Source organism: Hyalella azteca, unplaced genomic scaffold, assembly GCF_000764305.2.
Source record: "Hyalella azteca isolate HAZT.00-mixed unplaced genomic scaffold, Hazt_2.0.2 contig12555, whole genome shotgun sequence".
Lineage (NCBI taxonomy): Eukaryota > Metazoa > Arthropoda > Malacostraca > Amphipoda > Hyalellidae > Hyalella > Hyalella azteca.
The window spans coordinates 38,648-62,239 of NW_025942510.1; the positions used below are offsets into that span (position 1 = coordinate 38,648).

Sequence of the window (23,592 nt, forward strand, 5' to 3'; positions counted from 1 at the left end):
GGCATTCGTGAGGGCGCGCGTGTGAAGGATTGCATGGCCATCGCGATGTGAAGCCGCTGATGACTTTAAGCTTGTGGCTTGCGATTGCGTCATCAATAATTTTAATGTGAGAGATAATAGCTGAAGACACATCAATATCTATCTTAAATCGCAAATCTACAAAAAATACTAACGTTCTACATCCTTGATTGTTCTCAAGGTACAAATATTTGTTGGCAATTGAATGCAATTATATTATTTTTTGCATGAAAAACTGTCAGAACTGGCCTATAACATTTTTCTGATTTTTATTTTTTCACCGAAAAATTTTTGTGTCCAAGAATAGTTCGAAATCATTTAAAATTCGTAGAGTCTTTTCCATGAAAATTTGATAGCACTAATTTGTATTGCAACGAAATGACTCGCATATCGCTCGAGTTACACTCACTTATGTCGGTAATTTATTTTGTTCGAGATTTTCCTCATACAGTATAATTAAAATTTCGGTTAAAATACTATGTTATTCCATGAATTTAATAGAATTAATCTGTGAAAGAAAAACAGTAGAGACTTGTATTGATTTATTGCTAGGATTTCTTGTAACCAAAGCAATAGGCAAGTTCCGCATGGAAAAATCTTGAACTCACAAATTTCGTTTGCAAATTAAAATAAAACTTGAAAATAAGTGTCATGAAATATTTTTAATGTCCCTAAGTTGAATAATATTTTACTCAGCGAGTCGATGAGTGCGAAAAATTCTCTGTTTTACTAAAAGTTTTTTTAACATGGAGATGGCAAACACAGAAAATAGATGGTGGCAAGTACAGAAGTGCGTTAACTATTTCATAACTTGAAATACCAGGATTATAAACACAGATGAAATGGGTGTGACAGACATCGTTCGCTTTCGAAAATTAATTTAAAAAATATACTTGAGCGCAATAAATAGTTTTGTACGACTTAGTGTTAAAAAATCGGATATCAAAACTTTTGTTTCATGTATTCATTATCCTTATATCATCGAACGAAAAAATGAGTCAGAGTAATTAATCTCTACGTATTTCTCTGAATAAATTAAGTTATCTTAGCTTTCAGTTGGTGGAAAAAGTGTTTGTTATGAAATTGATAGAAAATCTTGATCGCACGTTTCTCATTGTCTGTGCGTGATTATTTTCATTGTGACGACATCAGCGGCTTTAAAATTTAAACCTCTGCAAGAAATACGGCGATAGGAAATATTTAAAGTATTATTTACGTGGAGCAGGGAATTTCGAGGTCTTCTTAAGCACCCGCGACGCAGGGCTACCTCAAACACTCCCCGGGCGCCGTGTTTGTCCATAATAATGAAGTGGAGGCTATCATAATAATGAAGAGGAGGCTATCAAACTTTACCTGCAGCGTAAAACTCAGACTTATCCCTGGCTACAGGCGTGTTTGTCCATAATAATGAAGTGGAGGCTATCAAACTTTACCTGCTGCGTAAAACTCAGACTTATCCCTGGCAACAGGCGTGTTTGTCCATAATAATGAAGTGGAGGCTATCAAACTTTACCAGCTGCGTAAAACTCAGACTTATCCCTGGGAACAGGCGTGTCTTTCATGAATGTTATGTTTATAGAAGACTATGGAAGTGTTTCTTCAGTTTTGTATAATTTATTCATGTGAAAACTATGTTTGGTGATGAACAAAGGCATAGAAAAGGTCAACATTTTCGAACACGACCCAGTTTTTGAAACGTCATAAATGCAATTTTTTAATGGCCTGAAATAGTTGAACTTAAACATTTCATGTAAGCAATTCAAATCGGTATAGTAAATTATTGTCATGCATTTGTACTTATTATAGATCGGTAACTAACTTCCATGCAGATATTCAAATTTAATTTTATTTTAATTCGTCTTCGCATTTATTCAAACATATCAATTCAGACCTTCAATTGATATATAAAAAGCTGTTCACACGGCAAACTTAATGAACTCTGGAAATTACTTCCTAATTCACACGACCTCATAATTTCTTCCTTCAATCTGCTCGAATGGATCCTGATTGCAGAAATGCATTCAATATCAGCACGTTTTTAATGCAGATCGCGTCTGTGCCTCTAGAGTTTCATTGGATATTCATCACGAGGCTCTACTCAATGTCGTCGCTCTATGATGCACAAGCACAGTACATATGATGGAAAGCGAGAGACTATCAATTCAATTACAATGGTCCTATTTGTCATTGGTAGATGCAAGTAATTAAATGTTCGAAATTTTTTAACTCTTCATGATTGAAGATTCACTAAAATTTTCATCCACATTGTCGTTGTGATCTCATGAAGCAGTTGATATTAACAGAGATGAGAGTGCGATAAACCTGGACGCGATGGCGAGAATGCTTGTTCTTTGTTGATTGTCATGCAGTATTAGGTCTGATATTACTATTGATATAAACAATCGTACTTAAATTTGTCAATATTTGATCTTTTTTTTGCCCGATTGATGTAAAAGAATTGTTAGCCCGATGCTTAATCTGCAACTCCTCATTTATTTAAGCCTTTCATTTTTTACAATTTCAGCAATTGATTTCGAATCTCATGAGCAGACCTACAATCTACCATTTAAAGCCGACAACAAGCCTGTTACGGAGCTCGCGAATGATTCAGAATTTGAGTATAATTTTTAATGTAAGCAGCTTGTTTCAGATGATCGGATTCTGTGAAGCTCAGTCCAATTTGGTGTTAATTTAAATGGCGAATTGCTGCAAGGCCGAAATTATTCCCAGATATTATTTATTGAATTTTGATAGGCTCATTAGATCCCTTTAGAATTACAATGGGAATTGTCATCGTCTCATGAATTTATTCAATACGGTCTTGCAGTGAATGGTGTTTGAAAAAATCTGAACCTTTGTAATTTGAAATGACAAATCAAACGGAAAATTACAAGTGTTTCATCCACGAGCACGAAGCAGTGATTTTAGTTGAACTTGAGCTAAAGAAAATATTTTATTGCATAATTCATGAATAAATGCGAGGTTTTGAGCAGTTTGAATAAAAATATAATTAGCGATGGACCCCGCGACAATATTCAAGATAATAACAAACAGCACCTGGATTGGTGAGTCTGATAGTTTGATTGTTATTGTCATGAGTTGATTGTCATCACCTTATGTATATTTAATGAGACGTACATCTCCTTGTGTACACATTAATCTCATTTTATTAGTAAACATTTATGTGTTTCTTTCTGGAGGTTTATTGTGTTTGAAGCACGCAGATAGAGATACTGTATCTAAGATACCATTTTGTACGTACTTATGTCATTCCCAAATTATAATTTTAAGCGTTGCAAATAAATCTTCACTTATGTGATAATGATTACTGTACACTCGAAACGTCGTAAATTATAATAAAATAGCTCTCGAAACGGTATTTTTGAACTTTCTAATCCCACAAGTAGCCTTATTAGCCAAATAGAGAAAAGCAATAAGAAAATCATCAATAAGATAAACTTTCTGGTCTTCAATTGAACTTGTATTAAAAACAGCTTCTACCAAACTACACTAATGTATAGAGAGAGGCAGGTATTCGCGTTATTTATCATGTCATGATATTTCCTTTTCTAATGTCATAATTACTTCTAATGATAGAATGAGCCATTTATAATTAAAGATTTCTGATCACTTTCCACTCAAAAGAAAGTCTGCGAAATTTCACCATGAGCCTTAAATATCGATCATAAATCGCGATCCATGGATTCACGATCGTAGCTTGGCTTCTTTGAGCAATGAAGCCGCGTCTTCATGACAAATTCGCCGTCTTCGTGACGTAGATAAATTAAGAGGAGACTTAAAAAAAATAACGAGTACTATATTTTGAGCATTCAAGTACAGTTGCAATCACAAATAAAGAGTCAAAGTTTCCCCAAATTTCCCAACAGGACTTGAATGAGTTTCGTGCAAACTTGAGTTTTGAACAGTTCATTCATAAAATTACGGTGCTTTTGTTTAAAAATAATTAACTGGATTCAGATCGATGGTTTGCACCTGCACATAAATTTTTCCCGCGTAGCCTGCAATCATTTTTATGAAATTTAAATAAAGGGGAATTAATTGTTAACCATTCAGATTTTATTCAGGTGGTTCTCATTATATACAATTTTGTATTAAGCTTCAAGTTTTCACAAATTCACTTATTGAAATGAATTACCAAATTTAGAAAGTTCCTCTCACAATAATCATTCTCACCAACAATTATATTTTTAAACTTGCGCATTATTCTCATTAAACCATTCTATATTACAGTTGCATATCACAAATATCTCACCGTTGATCGAACCATCATCTCCTTTACCAGGCCATTCCGTACCCGCTCTCAGCACTGAAACTTTTCGCGTCAGTAACAATTAACATCCAGGAACTTATAATTCGGGGTAACTCCTGGAAATTTCCTGCCAAATTTTATTGAATTCATGAGTGTTTTCTTACGAATTTAATAGAATACTTGTTCTTTTTGAACTTGGCAGCTTGAAAGGAGGATTAAATTGCCATCTTAACGCATGTTGTTAGTTCTACGCCTTACTGAAGCAAGTTCGAAATAATTTCATCATTTTTGAAATAATGTGATTGGTTTTGAATAATTACGTTGTTTGGTGTGTAAATAATTATCAACATGCATATAATAATATTAATCAAATACAGAAATCAAGCGGTAATGTCACCTGATATGTTTCTCAGAAAGCAATGTTCAGCCGGTAACGTACATACGAAAAATAATCTGAAATGAAGGCGACAATGTTATAAAAAAACTCTCAATGAAAATTAGCAAAAAACAGCTGCATGGCCTAATAATTTAAAATAATATTTTGGAATACATAAAAATCTGAATTCTTATGTTAATAATTATGTTATGTTATTAATCATGTTCTGATAATAATTAAGAGGATGATGATGTCTAACAAAAAATCAAAATCTTATAATCATCAAACTTTATTTCAGAGGATTGAAGGATATTCGAGTATCAAAATTTTCACTAAATGATTATGAAATAAAAGACGGTAAAGATTTTTCATTTCTTATTTCAATGCCGCGTTATGAACGATTTGAAAAGTCTCGTTCTGGAAATTACAGATCCTGGTCATACCCCGACAATGTAGGTATCGTGGATACGCGCTTGAATAACAGCTAGTGTGTGTAGCGGCAAGTTCCAATACGCCATCTAACACCTTAACAAACATACAAACATTAGAAAAAAAAGTGTAGCTCGACATAGCGAGTTACTGATGAAGACGCTTTAAGTTAGTTATGACGGAGTGTTGTGACTTTTAGTTCACAATCACAATTTTTATATATTTTATTTACGTTGCATATGATCTCATATACGCTGCTGTAATTGATGAAAGTGTAAATTAACTGAAATCTAATTGGACTCGTATTAATTAATGTCGCCGATGTGCGAAATTTTCTGCGTCACAATTTGGTGATTGCTTTCGAATTAAGTTTTTCTCGATGCGATCATTTTTTTAAGGAAAAATCTATGTAAAAATAATTGTTAACACCCACAATTGCGACTTAAGATTTTTAATAAGTTCACGTAAACCAATTCCATATTTTCCTGCGTATTTTTTACTCAAAACTTCTTGGAATTGGTTTACGTGTAATAATTTGGTTTACGTATAATAATGTATAAAGTCAATGCAGCTACAAGTTCTTTATTTCTTCAATGCGCTTTTAAATAATTTTTTAGGTTTTACTACATTCGAGTTATCTGATATCTAGACACTCGTATATATAATCCACGCAATAAAAATATTTCGTATTTTATCAGCAGCAATTTCCATGAATACGATCGTTCTCTTATGATTGATTGTTGGCTGCCTAAAATGAAAACAAATGATCCATCTGCAAAGGCAATCGTGTTGCTTCATTTTTTGCGCCGGTGTTGATTGTCAAAAGCGACAGTTTTGTGGAGGGTTTTTATATTAAGTTTCCTTCTGAGTGTTGAAAAACATATGAAACTTTTTATGGCTTTAGAGATAAAAGACAGAAAATTAATTCACTCGAATATTTTTTTTAGTTGCAGCTTGAAAATAGGTTTTTGAATTCGTTATTAAGGTCAATACATCGACTTATTCGGAAAGTTTAAAAGTTGTTCTCAGGCAAGCAGTTATATCGAACACGGTAATAATTTCGTGACAGGGCGATGTTGTTCAATAATTAGAGTACAATAACGGGTAATAAGATATTGTACAACTAGCATGGAATCTTTGCCATTAATTCGGGTTTTTTGGCCTTCAAATTAAAGTTTTAAGAAATTTGAGCATTCGTTGCTTAGTAACCAATACAAATCAAACGTTCAACCAGAGTTGCTTAAGAATTCATTCCATTTATTACCTTTATCTTATCATTTGAGCTTTTACTCATTTTTTGCCGAATTATATGCACTATTTGAAAACAATTTCGTTGAGTCTTGTAATGAAAATAACAGGGAATTGGTAATGTTTGTGAATAAATAGAGGTTACTTATCAGTGAAAGTTAATAATAGTCTGCGCCATCTATCATTCACTATTCGCATGCTATTCTCAGTACAAAGCTCCAAATAAGTAAATCTTAAAGCTAATTTGAACACAACCTGCAGACTAAACCTTGTGTTGCAGTGACGCAGCTCATGAGCGGCCAGTCGGTTCAGTTCAGCCAGAAGAATTACGTAGTCCAGGTCTCTGAGGCGGCCGCCCCGGGCACCATACTTCAACTACAGGCAGTTTCTCCTGATGATGGTACGGACATTTTCGTCCATTGTTTTAAGCTATAAAGTTCATTTTGTTCCTTGTCTATTATCCCAGATAATATTTGTCTTTTTCTGCTGTTTTTTTAGAAACTATCACTAGGTTTCTGTTTTCTTGATTCTAGATAAAAAAATACAATTGAACGTTCGATGTAAGATGAAAATGTATCTTTCCGTTCATGTGGCAATAATCTTAATTAACTCGGTAAAATATATATGTAGCATAAGTGCAGAATTTTCACATACTGATTGGCTAATTACAAATTTCATTTTTTAACGCATGGTTATCTTTAGAATTATGAAATTTTTTAAAAAATCGGTGTTCGTCTATTTGGCTCCAGTTAAATGTTTTATTTGACATTTGAAATGTTTTGTACATCTTTAATAAAAGAAGAGTCAGATACTGGAGATTTATGTGCTAAAAACACAGGTCGTTAGAAGTTATTTACTCAAATCCAAATTACGGCAGTTAGAATGTGATTAAAGTTTGAATTTTATTTTTATTATTACTAATATGTTTAACAGCTTAAGCAGTCTCAACAATAACCTTTAAGCTATTAGCATTTTAAATGTCGGCGAAAAGTCTTGACAATATATAGATCGAATTTTCTATCGTGCTTATTTTGCACGCAAGTTTAAACTTCGCGATTCCTGAAAGCTTTTCGAAATAAAATTACATTAACCCTCAGAGATTGCCTTGGGAATGTTGTTCAGCGCCGCGGTCGACTTCTCTAAAGGCACCAGTGTAATCATCATTATAACTTAACGTAATTTTGCATCACGATAATTTTACTCAATAGGCCTCGAAGATTCAGAAGAAATCTTGAATAAATTTATTCACCGTAAACAGTCTGCTTTGCATTAAATGGTTTACTCATATAGATCATAAATGAAGGTTCATTATCGCGAAGAGTTCATTATGAGAAAGAGTAGATGCGACCATAATATTATCAATGTATCAATGAATTTTCGTGATATTATTTATGGAATGAATATGCTCGCGCGGCTAACTTTGAGCCGTGAAAAAAACGAAAGTTGAACTCTTCTTAATGGTTTCCCACAATTTCTCGAAGACAAACGAGGCAAGTAGAATGATTCATGAACAAATTAAACAAACATTACAATGATATAAATATGGTCCTAAATGGTATTGCTATTTCAATATCCAGTAATAATCAAATTATTTGTTATCAGATCTGAAGCATGTTCAAGTACAGAATAAATGATTACTTACTGTATCTATAAATTCAATCTGCAAAATTGGGCTCATTAGTAATTATAAATTGATTTGAGCCTAACAAGTAATTTCTGCTTATAATATTATTTCAATTTTCCGCTCTCTGTGTTTACAAACTTTGGTTTTTAGATAGGCTAACGGTCAATTTTTTACCTATTCCGGTCAATATTCCAGGTACGTTGAATCATTCACTGTTTTTGGCTTTTGACTATTACTTTTATTTTTTTAGCGGATTTTCTCATTTATGGAAAAAATGCACTAATGTGCTCGCCATGTCCATCTGTTTGTCTGTCTGTCTGTTTATCCGTCCGTCCGTGACCTTAAGTTTTCGTCGACGAGAAAATGCGCTCTCTGTCACTCACTGCAGTGAGTACTGAGTTATATTTTTTGTATCCTAGGGGTTACTTTATTTTTTCCCTCATTCATCACCTCTATTTAGATATATTTTGAAAAGTTGTTAAGGCTTATCGCCTGTGCTCTCAATGTAAAATTTTAGTTGTTCTGGCTAGAATTCCAAGGGCCACTTAATAATAGCCAGGCAGGAACAATTAGAAATAAAGTCTTCAGATAACTCCATTTAAATCTTCTTTATTTCAGGTTTTGTTAAACTGCGGGACAGAAACGCCGCAAATAAATAGAAAGTCAAATACACAAATAAAAGTATTTCAAATAATCAAGGATTCAAGGTAAACGACAATTAAATCGCAATGTTGCCAGATATATCACTATGACTCGCCTATGACTGCAGGTTATTGAACTTACGTGAATGGCAGCCCTAGTCTGAATTGTAAACTTAAGGTGGAATTTGGTCGCTTTACCCTAGCTCTGAGAAGTAGACAAATTACGTTACAATGTTAGGGATTACAATGGGGTTCGTTACATTTGTCATTTCCGTTTTGATTCACCACCGATGACTTCGCGAATGAATGTTTACTTATTTGTCATTGCTATGTGATCCACCACAGAGGTAATTACTAGGATTGTTTATCGTGTTCATCTTCAGTGTTAATATAGTAGTAGCCTTTCTGGAAATATTGAATATTATTATTTATATTAGTTTATCGTTGTGTGTTATATTTATTTGTTAGTGTTGCGTTAATTCGAGTCCTCAATTTGTATTTATTTGTTTTTTTCAGCTCGGCTCCGAACTTAGGACGTGATTAGGAATTAGTGGGCAAGGGTCAGAAAGAGACACGGTTTATAGTTTTGTTTTCTTGTATTTATCGTTATTTTGTTATTATAGTTCTTAACTTATCAGTGTTTATTCATCCTTTTTTATTTACGATCATTGGCCAAGTGTTCGGGGTCAGATAAAGTTTACTTGTTGACTAGTCCCCAACATAATGGTGCCGTGCCTGTAGTTTTCGTACCTGGGTAAATGTTTCGAAGATAAAGTAACGTAAAGTAAACTACCGTAAAGTACAAGTAAAGTAACGTAAAAAGTAAAGTAGCGAAGTAAAGTAAAGTAACGAAGTAAAGTAAAGTAACGAAGTAAAGTAACGTAAAAGTCAAGTAAAGTAACGTACAAGTAAAAGTAAAGTAACGTTCACGACATCGTGTGTTTCGGAGCCTTGTCTCTTGTGGTGGATCCCCGAACGCGCCTGACAGCTGGTCACAGGACCCCGCAAATTTGTGAAGCTTGTTGCCCGCACGATCATACCTTCTCGAAATGTTAAGTGATCGCAACGAAGGCCTAGCAGTTTCCAGCCTAAATGAATATGCTTTCGTGAAGGAAAACGTGGATTATTTCGGCCAATTTTTCTCGAGACTCCAGATCCTGGAGGAGTCCCTATCGAATGATGTTCAGGAAGTGCTGAGTAACTTCAGGAGTACGTGGGCTCCGTTTTTCCAGAAAAACGGGCAAGTAACGCTGCAGAACAGAATTAACCGCGAGCAGTGCAAGAAGACGAAGGATACCGCTACTCGGTACGCGCCTTCGTCTAGTTTCCTTCAACACGATAATTTTCGGCTTCATCCCCGAGATTTTGGAGCCCAGGCTGAAGCAAAAATGCCTCGTGTAAGAAGAAACGGCAACCGAGCAGTTCGGAATGGCCAGATGTCACGCGGTGACTTTAGTCAACAGCGAATGCCTGATTCTGGCGACGATGTTTGCGATTTCTGTGGACGCACCGGTCACTCAAGTCAGGAGTGTCGCACTCGGTTAAAGCTATGTTTTATTTGTGGGTCTAGTTTCCATTTTCTTCGAAAATGCCCAAGATTCAGACATGCTCGTGTGAAGAAGTCTACAAATAAACCAGCCTCACGTGCAGACGTTTCTCGTGGAGTTCCGGAACCTGCAGATATCGTGAACCTAGCCGTGGACGTATACAAGGATGAAGATTTGGTTGACAGTGGCATGTTGCAAAACGGCGTTAAGGTTTCGTCGTCAGAGGCAAACTATTGTGGATACGCTTACGCTGTGCCCAATGTTGTAAAGGATCGAGGCAGTGAGCGCGACTCGTATAATTTAGCAACTGCTCATAATGTCACCCATCGAACAAACAATAGTGGTCTTACTGAGGAGTTTTATGATTTGAAAGCCAAGTATCATCTTTTAACCATTCTACAAGACCACAAGATGGAAGCTATACCAGAACGAGAGCCACGATCTGCTGCAGAAAAAGGTTCACTCGATTCGAGTTTTGAATCTAATGTTGAAAATACTCCAGATGAGGGAAGAAACGCGAAAGCGGAGAGTAAAATTTCGACCCCGGTAGATAGAGATGTTCAGCTCAAGCCTTTAGGTTCATCCGAGTCGATTTCTGCGAAAGTTATGTCTGAGAGTGGACCAGACCACAAAGGTAGTTCTTTGTTAGATAGTTTCATGTTGTGGCTCGAGCGGTCGGTAACTGTTCACGAAAACTTGTTGAGCCGTTTAGTCACTGTATCGGGGACTTTTGACTGCAACTGGCTAGATGATATGTCAGATTTATTTGAGATGGGTCGTGAACCAGGTGATTCGGTGCAGCAAATTATGAGGAAGAATGCGTCGAAGGTTGTGACTGAGCATCTAAAGTATGTGCGGGAAGGGATAAAGGGTTATAAAGAAGGCGTGGCGGAACCGTGGCAGAATGAATATGTAGGAGAAAGTATCTCGGGAGCGTAATGTTTGATAAAGTAGAGCCAACCTAATGTTAAGGGTAGTGTGATGGATTTGCGTTAAAAGGAGGTGTGGTAATGTCTATATTTCAAATGTTTCGCATAGATTGTTCTAATTATAAAGGTTCTAGTTTTCAAATGTTACATATTGAATGTATTAGTTCTAATGTTAGGCTAGTCGCCTTGTTACCAAAATGTACATATGCTTCGTGTTAGAATAATAAGGTTAATAATGCGTTTTAGTGTGCAGTAAAATTGTAAATGGGGAATTTTATACTAAATGTTCATCGTTTAATACGGGAGATATAGGTTCCAGGTTTCAATTCTTCGCTTTCATGCCCTTTCACTTTAGCTAGAGATTTTTTAAGTGCAATAGAATTTTTGCACTTGGTGGGGGGTGATGTTAGGGATTACAATGGGGTTCGTTACATTTGTCATTTCCGTTTTGATTCACCACCGATGACTTCGCGAATGAATGTTTACTTATTTGTCATTATTCTCGTATCCGTCATTTGTTTATTATTAAAGTTATTTATTAAAAGTTTGGGGAAACCAGAATTTGTTTGCTTATTTATTGAATAGACCCCAACAACGTTCAATTTAGAACAATTTTAGTTCCCAATAATCACTATGATCAACATAAACCGATCAATATTTCAATGCATACGATTGTCAAACAACAGTACAGATAATTTGTTTAAGTTTCGAAAATATATTGTCCTTACTGCGAAATGTTCAATTTAGAACAATTTTAGTTCCAAGTAAATAAAATAATAATTTCAGTATTTTGGTTTTGGATCGCAACGTTTTGGTAAATATTTTATTTATTTTATTAGGAAAAAAGATGACGTTAACATGTAAGACGTCAGATAAGAAAGCGCCTAAAGGCATTAAGACTAATGGATGAAAGGGAATAATAGAGATGTAAGGTAATTATGTAAACTAATATTTAATATGAATATGAATAATATTACAAATCATTATAAATATTTTGCAGGCACTCACCAGCGTGGATGAGAAGCGGACAGTTCTCGCGTCAGACGCTCCGTTTGCCCTGCAACAAAACAAGCATTTTTGATATGAGAACTGTACGTGATTACATCAATGATATGTTATCAATAAAATCATTTTTAAGAAAATAAGACGATGTTAACAGTAATGATGTCACAAAAGAAGCACCTAAAGGCATTAAGACTAATGGATGTAAGGTGATTATGTAAATTAATATTCGCTATCATTGACACGACTGACTCTTGCATCATCGTAATATTCTACCTGTAAAGAATTTTTACTGAACATACTTCTCCCGTGCTCAAAAAATTTGGACCTTTTAAGTAGGACCAGAGTCGATGAGCTCGAGTAAAATTCATTTTTAACCAAACTTGCCCTAGATTGTTCAGCAATTTGGTACGTTATTATTTACTTACGTTATCACCATTTTATTGTTTGTTTACCTCGATTATTTTCTCTATATTGCTTATAATTGCGGCTAACCTCAACTTAGTGTTCAAATTATTCATTCTTTGTTTTCAGACTCTATTACAATCGTCTACAAGTTTTCATTCCTAACAATTCCCTGAACTAAGAGCCATATTCTTTATAGTAATGATTGATTTGATAATCAATCAATTGATTGATTGTGTCAATTGATATGATCTATTGATATGATAGACATGGCTGAAACTTGCATCGTAATAACAGCTAGAATATTCCCAAATTACGATGCAATTTTTTCTTCTGTGCTGCCATTATATGACCCAGTTTGACGTGAACGAAAAAGTGTATATAGGTGCTACGCACAGAAAGTATGCAACTATTTGGCCAATATAACCTATATATTTTACCCTAATATTTTTCTTAGTGCTCGCATGATTATAATGAGGATTGTTGCGGATGGCCTGCAATACGGAAGCGTATTGGTGCTACGCGCAGAAAGTATGCAACTATTCGGACAATATAACCTATATATTTTTCTTAGTGTTCGCATGATTATAATGAGGATAGTCGCGGATGAACAGAAAAATGGACGGACAGGAACTGGTACATTTCCCGGACACGGATGACCGGATAACGTCCGATCCGCGAAGATTTGTGCGGATCTTTTGCGCGCCACTGTCACCGTCGCGTACATGTAAGGTAATTAATGGATGTGAAGTAAAAATAAATAAATGCAAAGCAAAAAATAAATAAAGTAATAGTAAAAGTAAAATAAAAATGTAAAGTAAATTGTGTAAACTAATATTCAATATGAATATGAATGATATAATAAATATATTATCGTGAGGTTAAGTAGACTCATAAACATTGATGGAATATAATAAAAGTAGACCAGTCATAAAAAATGATAAAATAATTCCAGGAATGGCTATGAACCGAAAGCCATCAGGAAATTGAAATTATTATTGAGATAATCAAACTGTATTATGAGCGTATCATGGACGTACAAATTACGCGTATACAGAAAAGTTACGTGCCCCTGAACACGAATAAATTATAAACATTATATAGTTTAAATTTATATGATAACTTATGTTTATTTATAACAGTATTGAGATTCGGCTCTTAGTGATAAGCTACTCGTGTCTCCTGACTGTAACAGTTGCCGGTTGGGTGTTTCTTTATTTTATTGTATTTAGAAACATGATTTTGTGCTACAAAATTTCAATAATTGCTTTATCTTTCATCATTTCTTTCAATTCATTGGTACTTGAGTTTTGAGCACCTGTATATTTTATGTATCTGTTCAACACCTGTATATTCTGTATATCCGTTGAGCACCTGTATTTTTGCGTGTCTGTTGAGCACCTGTATATATTGTGTATCTGTTGAACACCTGTATATAATATGTGTCTGTTGATCTCCTGAATATTTTGTGTATCTGTTGAACACCGGAATATTTTGTGTATCTGTTGAGCACCTGTATATTTTGTGTATCTGTTGAACTTCTGTACATTTTGAGTATCTGTCGAACACCTGTATATTTTGTATATCTGTTGAGCACCTGTATTTTTGCGTGTGTGTTGAGCACCTGTATATATTGTGTATCTGTTCAACACCTGTATATTTTGTGTATCTGTTGACCACCTGTGTATTTTGTGTATCTGTCGAACACCTGTATATTTTGTATATCTGTTGAGCACCTGTATTTTTTGCGTGTCTGTTGATCACCTGTATATATTGTGTATCTGTTGAACACCTGTATATTTCATGCATATTTTGAGCTCTTGTATATTTTGTGTATCTGTTGAACACCTGAATATTTCATGCATATTTTGAGCTCTTGTATATTTTGTGTATCTGTTGAACACCTGTATATTTTGTGTATCTTTTGAGCACCTGTTTATTTTCATGCATTTGATGTCCACTCCTGTATGTTTTGTGTATCTGTTGAGCACCTGTATATTTTGTGTATCTGTTGAACACCTGTATATTTTCTGTATTAGTCACGTGCTAAGCCCTTCAGTGTTGATAATCGTCATGTATGCGCCGCTCAGTTCTCCCTCGACAAAGACTAACGCTCACGATGTCATCCCGTCTCTCGTCTTCCGGTCCATACGCTTAAAAAATCAAAGAAAAACCCACACAAATAACAGAAAACGGAGTCTGTGTCATACAGAAAACGGAAGCTCAAATACGGACAAAAAGTCATTCGCAGGTTTGCCTGAGAGTTACACTGTAAAACTTTTTTGCGAAAAAAAGAAGCTAAGAAGATCGGGATAGTAGTTATAGCGAAATTTTACAGGCGATAGTTTTGGTGAGATAAAGGTGAGTGTTATAATAGCCGTATTTAAAGTAACTATTTACTCATATAGCTCAGTACCAAGCTGCACCAACAGAAGGAGTTTGTACCGGTAGGTATTTTGTATTTATTTCACTTTTCACTTTAGGCGACATTTTTCACTTAGGCGACAACGATCAATTTGAACGATCAATTTTGAGCATTTTTCCTGGAACCACAATTTTTTTCTACACAAAATTACTATGAATAACTACATAGAGTTCCATGAAACCATTAACAGAAATACCCATTAGTTAAATCAAAAGTTCGAATAAACAGACCTCTTCAGTTTATTCTCATTAATCTTTGGTGAATGTTACTGCAATTATTATCTCTTTTTCAGATTGCAACACATACATTTTTTCAGATTTCGAGATACATTTTTTACTATAAATTTTCCCCGAAAAAAAATTATTTTCCTCACTTAAATGCCGAACACTTTTACCCAGCAGCTCGCTGTCAGCAAGGCACTTTAAAGTCCCAGCGTGCTAGCCTCATCAGAGACTCGCGCGTAAACAACAAGAAACACAAGAACAAATCCTAAAAAAATCCGACGAGAAACACAAGTTTGGGTCAAAAAACTCAGAGCCTCCGCCTGGTGTCGTGTAAAAAACCTGGCACCTTACACCGCCTCAGCCGCCGGAACTCTACACAAGCAGAGCCTACACAAGTACACAAGCAGGACCTACACAAGTACACAAGCAGGGCCCACACAAGTACACAAGCAGGGCCCAAACACAAGTGTATAGACCCGCAAGTACACAAGCAGGGCCTACACAAGTGTATAGACCCGCAAGTACACAAGCAGGGCCCACACAATTGTATAGACCCACGAGATAAGCGAGATCCACACAAGTGTATAGACCCGCAAGTATACAAGCAGGGCCCACACAAGTGTATAGACCCGCAAGTACACAAGAAGGGCCTACACAAGTGTATAGACCCGCAAGTACACAAGCAGGGCCCACACAAGTGTATAGACCCACAGGCCATGAGTCATCGTCAGGGCATAGGACACTGAGAGAAATACGTGAGACAAAGCAATTGTTGGGGATGTAGAGCAGAGGGTGGTTTTAGACGAAAAATTGCTCATTTACTCTATAAATATTGATGAAAATAGATATAACTTGCTATGTTTAAATAATAAATAATTAATTTAATATAATTATATAATATTTATAGATACAAATGATATAACTTGTTATTTGATTATTTATGTAGTTAGCTCTAATTAGGCGACTAATACGAGTAGGTATTTAAGGATCTTTGAATAGGTTGCAAATTTATAAGTGTTGAGTTTAGAATATTTACGAAGACCACAAACGAAGAGGAATGTATGCATGAATAGAGGGGAATATTTGCCCATCATTCTGATATATTTTTCCTAAGTTTACTATATTATTCATTTATATGAAAAACCTACACATACATCAAGTGGATTCCAAAATAAAAAAATATATCAACGCAAATTAAAGACCAATTCATCTTAATCTCATTCTCTTTTGCGAGATTAGTTGTAACCAAGAAATACAATGAATAATATAATATTTTAGTCAAAACTACAAGTACAATTAGTTACTAAAAAAGAATTACCTACAATCAAAACTAAAAGTACATGCATAATTACTTACTAAAAAAGAATTACTTACAATAAGTAAGTAATGTTGCATTTTATTCAACCTTACATACATTGTAAGGTTGAAATATACATGTACATTGTTCGCACCCAGTACAGTACTACCTACACACATTACCAGTACATTAGTAAGACCACGTTCACAATACCTGGTCTTAAAACAAAGTCTTTAAGTCCATTAGCAAGCCATAATCTTGTTCTCATTTAAAGGGCTCACGTCCACTTCAATGGCCGGGGACAGGCGCTAAAATCCGGACCTGCCAACGGCGTATCCTGGATACTGGACGCAACCGCAAGTCCCATTCATGAATTCATTCATTCATTCATGGATTCATTCATGGATTCATTCATTCGTTCATTCATTCATGGATTCGTTCATTCATTCATGAATTCATTAATTCATTCATGAATTCATTCATTCATTCATGGATTCATTCATTCATTCATGGATTCATTCATTCATTCATGGATTAATTCTTTCATTCATTCATTTATAAAGGGGAATGGGAGGTTGGTAGGTATTATTATAAATATATATAAATCACTGTTGATCATATTTTTTAGCTACAATTATTTTATGTTACGTGTCTAAAAATATAATTAACAGTGATTTATATAAATTTGTAGTAATACCTAACAAGGTATGGCCGGCTATTCGACGGCTAATCCACGGCCATCCATTGACCACGGAAAAATTCAGAAAATTCTGAAAATTTCGGATTTTCCGAATTTTCGGACTACGGAAAAATCCTAAAAAATTCGGATTAATTACCATTACCTGCTGGTATCAATTCACGGGAGTATCATGAGAGATACACTTCGGTAACTCGTCTTTATTTTTGGTTACCTCAGAATTTACAACCACCACCAAGCATTAATGAGTTCTATACTAACTAATGGTGATCGATAATTAATTGTGATCGATAATTAATGGTGATCGATAATTAATGGTGATCAACAGAAGCAATGAATTCTATACTAACTGCTGGATTGATGGTGATCGATCAATGGTATGCACGGTAACTTTTGTATCGTAAGAAACATGTCATCACGACGCACTTCATTTATAAGTATATAAAATGAAATTATAATTTGTGGTGGACTTTTGACGGCCATTTACAGAGGTAAAAAGTGTAAAAGGTAAAAAGGCAAAGAAATACAGTTACTTTTACAAGGAGAGCGTCATTACAGGGTGCAGTGTGGTGGTGATGAATGAGTGGTTCACGCGCAACTGCAGAATAGTGGTGATGAATGAGTGGTTCACGCGCGACTGCAGAATAGTGGTGATGAATGAGTGGTTCACGCGTGACTCCAGAATAGTGGTGATGAATGAGTGGTTCACGCGCAACTGCAGAATAGTGGTGATGAATGAGTGGTTCACGCGCAACTGCAGAATAGTGGTGATGAATGAGTGGTTCACGCGCGACTGCAGAATAGTGGTGATGAATGAGTGGTTCACGCGCGACTGCAGAATAGTGGTGATGAATGAGTGGTTCACGCGCCAAACTGGATTCTGAGACACACACAAGCGCAAAACGTGTATCGCTACTTGGACAAAATTCCATTCATTTTCTGAGAGTGTGAATAAATTATTTTTATTTTGCTGCCATTTTCAATAGCTTGGTTTCATTAAAATATTCATAATGCACAATAGCTGCTTCTCGTGTACATGCGCAGATTACAGTTTTTATTTAACAAAATCTCTACATTAAAATTTCCCTTCCATTTATTTATTTCAAGGCAAATGCAATAATTTTGTTCCTTAAATGACAAAATTACAAAAAATTAAATGACAAAATTACAAAAAATTAAATGACAAAATTACAAAATTCCGTTGTTTAACGTGAAGGTATAAATGATGTGCTATAATCACCGGAGCTGCGGAAGATCAGGCGAGGTCCGGCAATAGCATTAAAAGAATTACTTAAATAGCATTAAAGGAATTACAGAGATGATCTCTTATCAAAAGAGGCTCGAAACTACAAAACCTAAATTCCAGACCACGGACTAATGAACTGAAAAGTCCACAGGAAATTTACGGACTGGAAAACCGTCAAAACAAAGGCTTAGTCATGCCTGAGACACGCTAAACTCAGTTCAAGTTCGTTGAAAAAATTCTTATTTTTATTGAAAATTTCTTTTTTTCTCTCGTCATAAGATACTAAAATAAATGAATTAAATAAATGGTCGAATAAATTATATAAATGGTTGTATACGTTATTCAGAAATTTAAATTGGAATCGCACAAAAAAACTCTTTCACGAGAGAAAAAAAAAACTTTGCTGGAATTAATTTAGAAATTTCTAAGGAGGCAGAAAAAATCTAAAAATACTCCAACTCTGCAATAGTTCTTCCTCATCACCTCAATATTAATATTGTTCTAAAAAGAACCATTTTAAAAGTATTTATTGGATAGTGAATGTCAGTGAAGATTTTCTGTGCAGTGCCCGCAAGCTCACAACAAGGATTATAGAAGGATTATGAAGGATTAACTCGAGTCTCTGCGCCGGAAACAGAAGCGAAAACATGGCTTACGTCTCGCAGTCGCTAACGACTCAGCATTTAAACCGCTACATTTGCGTATTCAGTGAAGAATATTAATATATAAATAGCCAAGCTCACAAAAAATATGAATACTTTTGATTATTAATTGGTATATTATATTTGGCAAGTCGTGTGATCTATTTTGTATTGATTGGTACGGTTGATGTCGTGTGATGACAAGTGCTGCCGTGGTGCCTTGAATGTGAAATTTGAAATTTTTTTTAAATTAAAGAGAGCAATATTTTAGAGCTTTAGTTTTTTTTTCAAATTCAGTCCTCAGTTTTCCATTAGGTTATGAAAAACAATTTGCTTTAAAACTTACTCCGTCAAACATTAAAACATATTTTCTTCGAAACCAGCATTTATACTAAATTTTAATTCTAATTCATAATCAAACCGGATATAATTCAAGTGAACTTATGACGTTCGTTAATAACAAAAAATATTTTTAAGCACTAGTCCCAGATCGATAGAACTAACATTTCATATACATAATAAATATTTATATATATTATATATGAAATATTTCAAATATATTATTTAAAAACTTTCCATGTCAAGTGACAAGAATTTTTCATGTAGAGTTGCGTGAACTCTCACGTACCCTTGCACAACATTCCCCGAGGGTCAGAAGCGCTTTTCGTTAAACTACTACGAAAATAACTACGAATTCTCGAATGCGTCTCACGAACATTAGAGGGCAACCCTCGCATCCCTCTTCACTTCAGCCAGACCCTCGAGAAATTCCCCTCGTAGGCGACCAGAGGGATAAAAATAACAACGAATTCGCTGCAGTGAATTCACTGTGAATTCTTCAATTATGAAATTTTTCCAACATATAAAAAAAATGTAAAGCCAACGTGCATTTAAACCTTTTTGGTGTTTATTTAAAGGTTATAAACATCAATATTATTATATCAACTATTGACTACGATTTCAAGAATATTACTTTTCAAAACTATGTATCAAACATTGAAAAAATTCGAGGAAAAAATAATCAATATTATTAATATATTTAATAATTTATTATAATCCTCTTAAATAATCATACACATCAATAAAACAACAGTCTAATTAAGGGATTTTAACCTCCAAAAAATCATTTAAAGCATTATTATAATATTTTCACTTTTCAGGTATATAATCCTCGAAATGAATATTAAAAATACAAATGAGGTGGCTTTTAATACTCACGGGTAGGTTATTCAGGCGGTACGTGAATGCTGAATTCACGTGAATGCTGGAATTTGTTCCGCGTTTCTTACACTGAGGATAATTGCAGAGCTGGAGTTTCTGTTAGCGGATAATCTGGAAGCTCTCTGTAAAATAAAAAAATATAATATTTTAACATTATTTGCTGTAAAATAAATTTATAAATATGAATAAGTGTAACTGAATTAGGAGTGCTTTGAAGAGATGCGTAGGAGACTGAATGTTGAAATTGTTTATAACGAAAAAATACCTGCTATTGAAATATTATACTAATAATTCAAGTGATTAGTTATATGGGTAAAAATTCAGTAAAATTAATAAATTAAAAGTAAAAATTTAGACTTCATATATGCTAATCGTTGAGTGAATCGCCTTAACGATTCATGTGAAATTGCCGAGTGGAATTTAGTTGTAGAGAAACCGTTTATAGCCTCCAGCATATAAATGAATGAGGCTGCAGAAACAGCTGTAAACTAAAAATAACTGGTATAGACAAAGCATAAAACATTAATTTTATCTAAATAACATTAAATAACGGTCACTTCAACACCATTCCACATAAACATTAGACAAATTCAGTCAAATAGGACGTGGCATTAAAGAGAGCTGGACGGGAACAATGGGCGCGTGCTGGGGACAAAAGACTCTGTACCTGGTGACAGTTTCTGCTTAACTGCCCCTGCCTGATGCTATTATGCTAAACTGATGTCCTAATGTCCACCTGATGCTATTATGCTAAACTGATGACACTTGATGTCCTAATTTTCGATGCCATTATGTGAAATTGATTTTTTTATCTATTTCATGTAATTTGCTTTCAAATGTGCCCTAGATATCTTGTAAACCCAAATGGTTGTTTCAAGAATTTCAAAAGTAGAATTTTCCGCTAATAAAATAAATAAATAAAACTTAACGGTCCATATACTTCCCGAAACCTTGCACCCAATTCTCCCGTAAAATGCGAGAAAAGCATACCTCATTCCCAACGATGTCATTATTTGAAACTGATTTTTTTTATCTATTTCACGTAATATTACTTTTAGAAGTGCCCTCAGGTACCTTGAAATCCCAAATGGGTGTTTCAAGAATTTCAAAAGTAAACTTTTTCGCCAAAAAATAGAAATAAAAAAAAACTTCATGGTCAACATATTTCCCGAAAACTTGCTTCCAATTCTCCCGTAAAATGGGAGGAAAGCATACCTCATTCCCCTCGCTCCCTAACACTCATTCCCCTCGCTCCCTAACACTACTCCTCGCTGTCCCCACGCCTGTTTCGGCTGAGTGATTTGCCCCGAAGGGGAACAAACTATCGCTTTAGATTCCCCTGGGGATAAAGTGAGGGCTGTTTGGGGAATAGACGGGGAATGTTTTTAAGGATAATTTGTTGCTGGGACTTTCTTACGAGAAGTTCTTAATGCGACCCTTGAGGGATGACAGACGTACGAAATATTCGATATGCATGAGAACGTACAAGTCATGCAGAAAGAAAAAACATACGTTCCGTATATAAGTATAAATAATTGGCAGAGGTTATCAATATTTGTTTCGAAGCTCCAGCCTAGAAATAAAATTAAATAACTTTACTGATCATACAAATAAATATACAGACTACAAATTTCCGTCCCAAGTCTTTGTGTATGAAAAATTTTGTGCCGAATAACATTAAAAAGTTCTCCGATTACGTTTTTGGCAACACTAAAATAATAACAGAAGGGCGAGTAGTGATAAAATTTATATATAAATTTAAAATCGATCGCTGACTTCTTCACTGATTTTTCCCAACGTCACGCCTAACGTATGTGCGATTATGGGCACTAGATTTCAACATCCAAAACTCATTATCTAGTAAACCTCGCATTTCATAGCTAAATAAAATATCAGATTGAATTAATTAAAGATACTTGAACGAATCACATTAAATTAATCAACTTTTCATAGATTATTCAAACGAAACTGATTAAATTCATAGACATTTCGTAGATATTTAAACGAAACAGATTAAATTAACAGGCATTTCGTAGATATTTAAACGAAACTAATTAAATTACCAGACATTTCGTAGATATTTAAACTAAACAGATCAAGCGGAAAGCAACTCAATGAAAGTACCTAGGTAAATAACAGAGAAGCTCAGCCATCCAGAGGGCCAAAAAAATTGAGCTAAATGACAATGCACAGAAAACTAAACAAATTTTCATCCAACAAGCAAAAAACACCAACCAAGAAATAGGTGATAGTAATAATAATAATCAATATCTATGACTGACCTTAAACTATTTAAAGCATTTTAAACTATTTTAAACTAAGCATTCGATGCATGTAAATTAAATTCACACACTCTATGAATTCAGTATTAAATAACAGGTAGTGTCAATAAAAACAAATGTACAAAAAATGTACAATGTACAAAAAACATGATTTCATACCTTTATATTCAGGCATGGAGTGCATAAAATTTAATGGGAATAATTTAAGAAAAAAGCTGTATCTATAAATTTTTATATTTAATTACCTGCAGCATCCTCAAGCTTAAAATTTCAATGTGTAAAAATCATATAATTTGGTAACTGACAAAATAAAGTAAACCCGAAACTCACCAGATCGTTAAGGAGAAGGCTGTAGCACGACAGGTTGAAGAAGATATCAAGCGTTCTTTACCATTTATGCTTTTGTAGATAAAATATATAATGAAAAAATAAGGCCAATTAAGCCTGGCTATTACCTATATACATATACTATGGGTTTTTGCCTACGAGTTATAAAGTTCGTTCGATGACATCTTCTCGTTCGCAACTTTACAGCTGAAAAGAAAATCAAGACACTTATATTAAATCGCTCAATGAATTAGACATGAAATGATATCAAACTTCACGGAGAAGTAATTATTAAATTAGAATATTCATGGAAATGTTCAAATATGAAGGAAATCTTCTAATTTGAAGCACACGATTTGAGTTGCAACAACACCGCGACAGCACGGAGGGAGAGGACGAGCGTGCGCACCCCACCGCGGTTGGTGACTTACTGCCCAACGGGTGCGGTTGCCTGCTAGGCTGTTGCTGCTGCGCGGAGAGGAAGATTAAAGTACGCTGAACGATGCCCTCGGGCGGAGGAAGCGCACAACTCCGGTTCAAAAATCACACTCTTTACAGGAAAACCACTTGATAAATGATAAAACTGAGTAACCATAGGTTATTACAGACTATAAATAGTAATAGGTATATTATATGATAGAGGAATTAGATATGGTGTATCCAGCGCTGCATCTTCAACGTGATATTAAGCCCCGCCCACCCGTCAAGGCCATTCGTGAATACAGACGCTATCAAATGATAGG

General features: G+C 34.8%; 1 long non-coding RNA gene across 1 annotated transcript; it reads right to left on the reverse strand.

Annotated features, from left to right (window-relative positions):
- Positions 1–12,088: 12,088 nt before the first annotated feature.
- LOC108669546 lies at positions 12,089–23,254 on the reverse strand. Its single transcript, XR_001930670.2, has 3 exons — positions 22,853–23,254; positions 20,238–20,362; positions 12,089–12,139 (listed from the first exon to the last, which is right to left on the reverse strand). It is a non-coding gene; the product is annotated as an uncharacterized LOC108669546 (long non-coding RNA).
- Between the last annotated feature and the right edge of the window lie 338 nt (positions 23,255–23,592).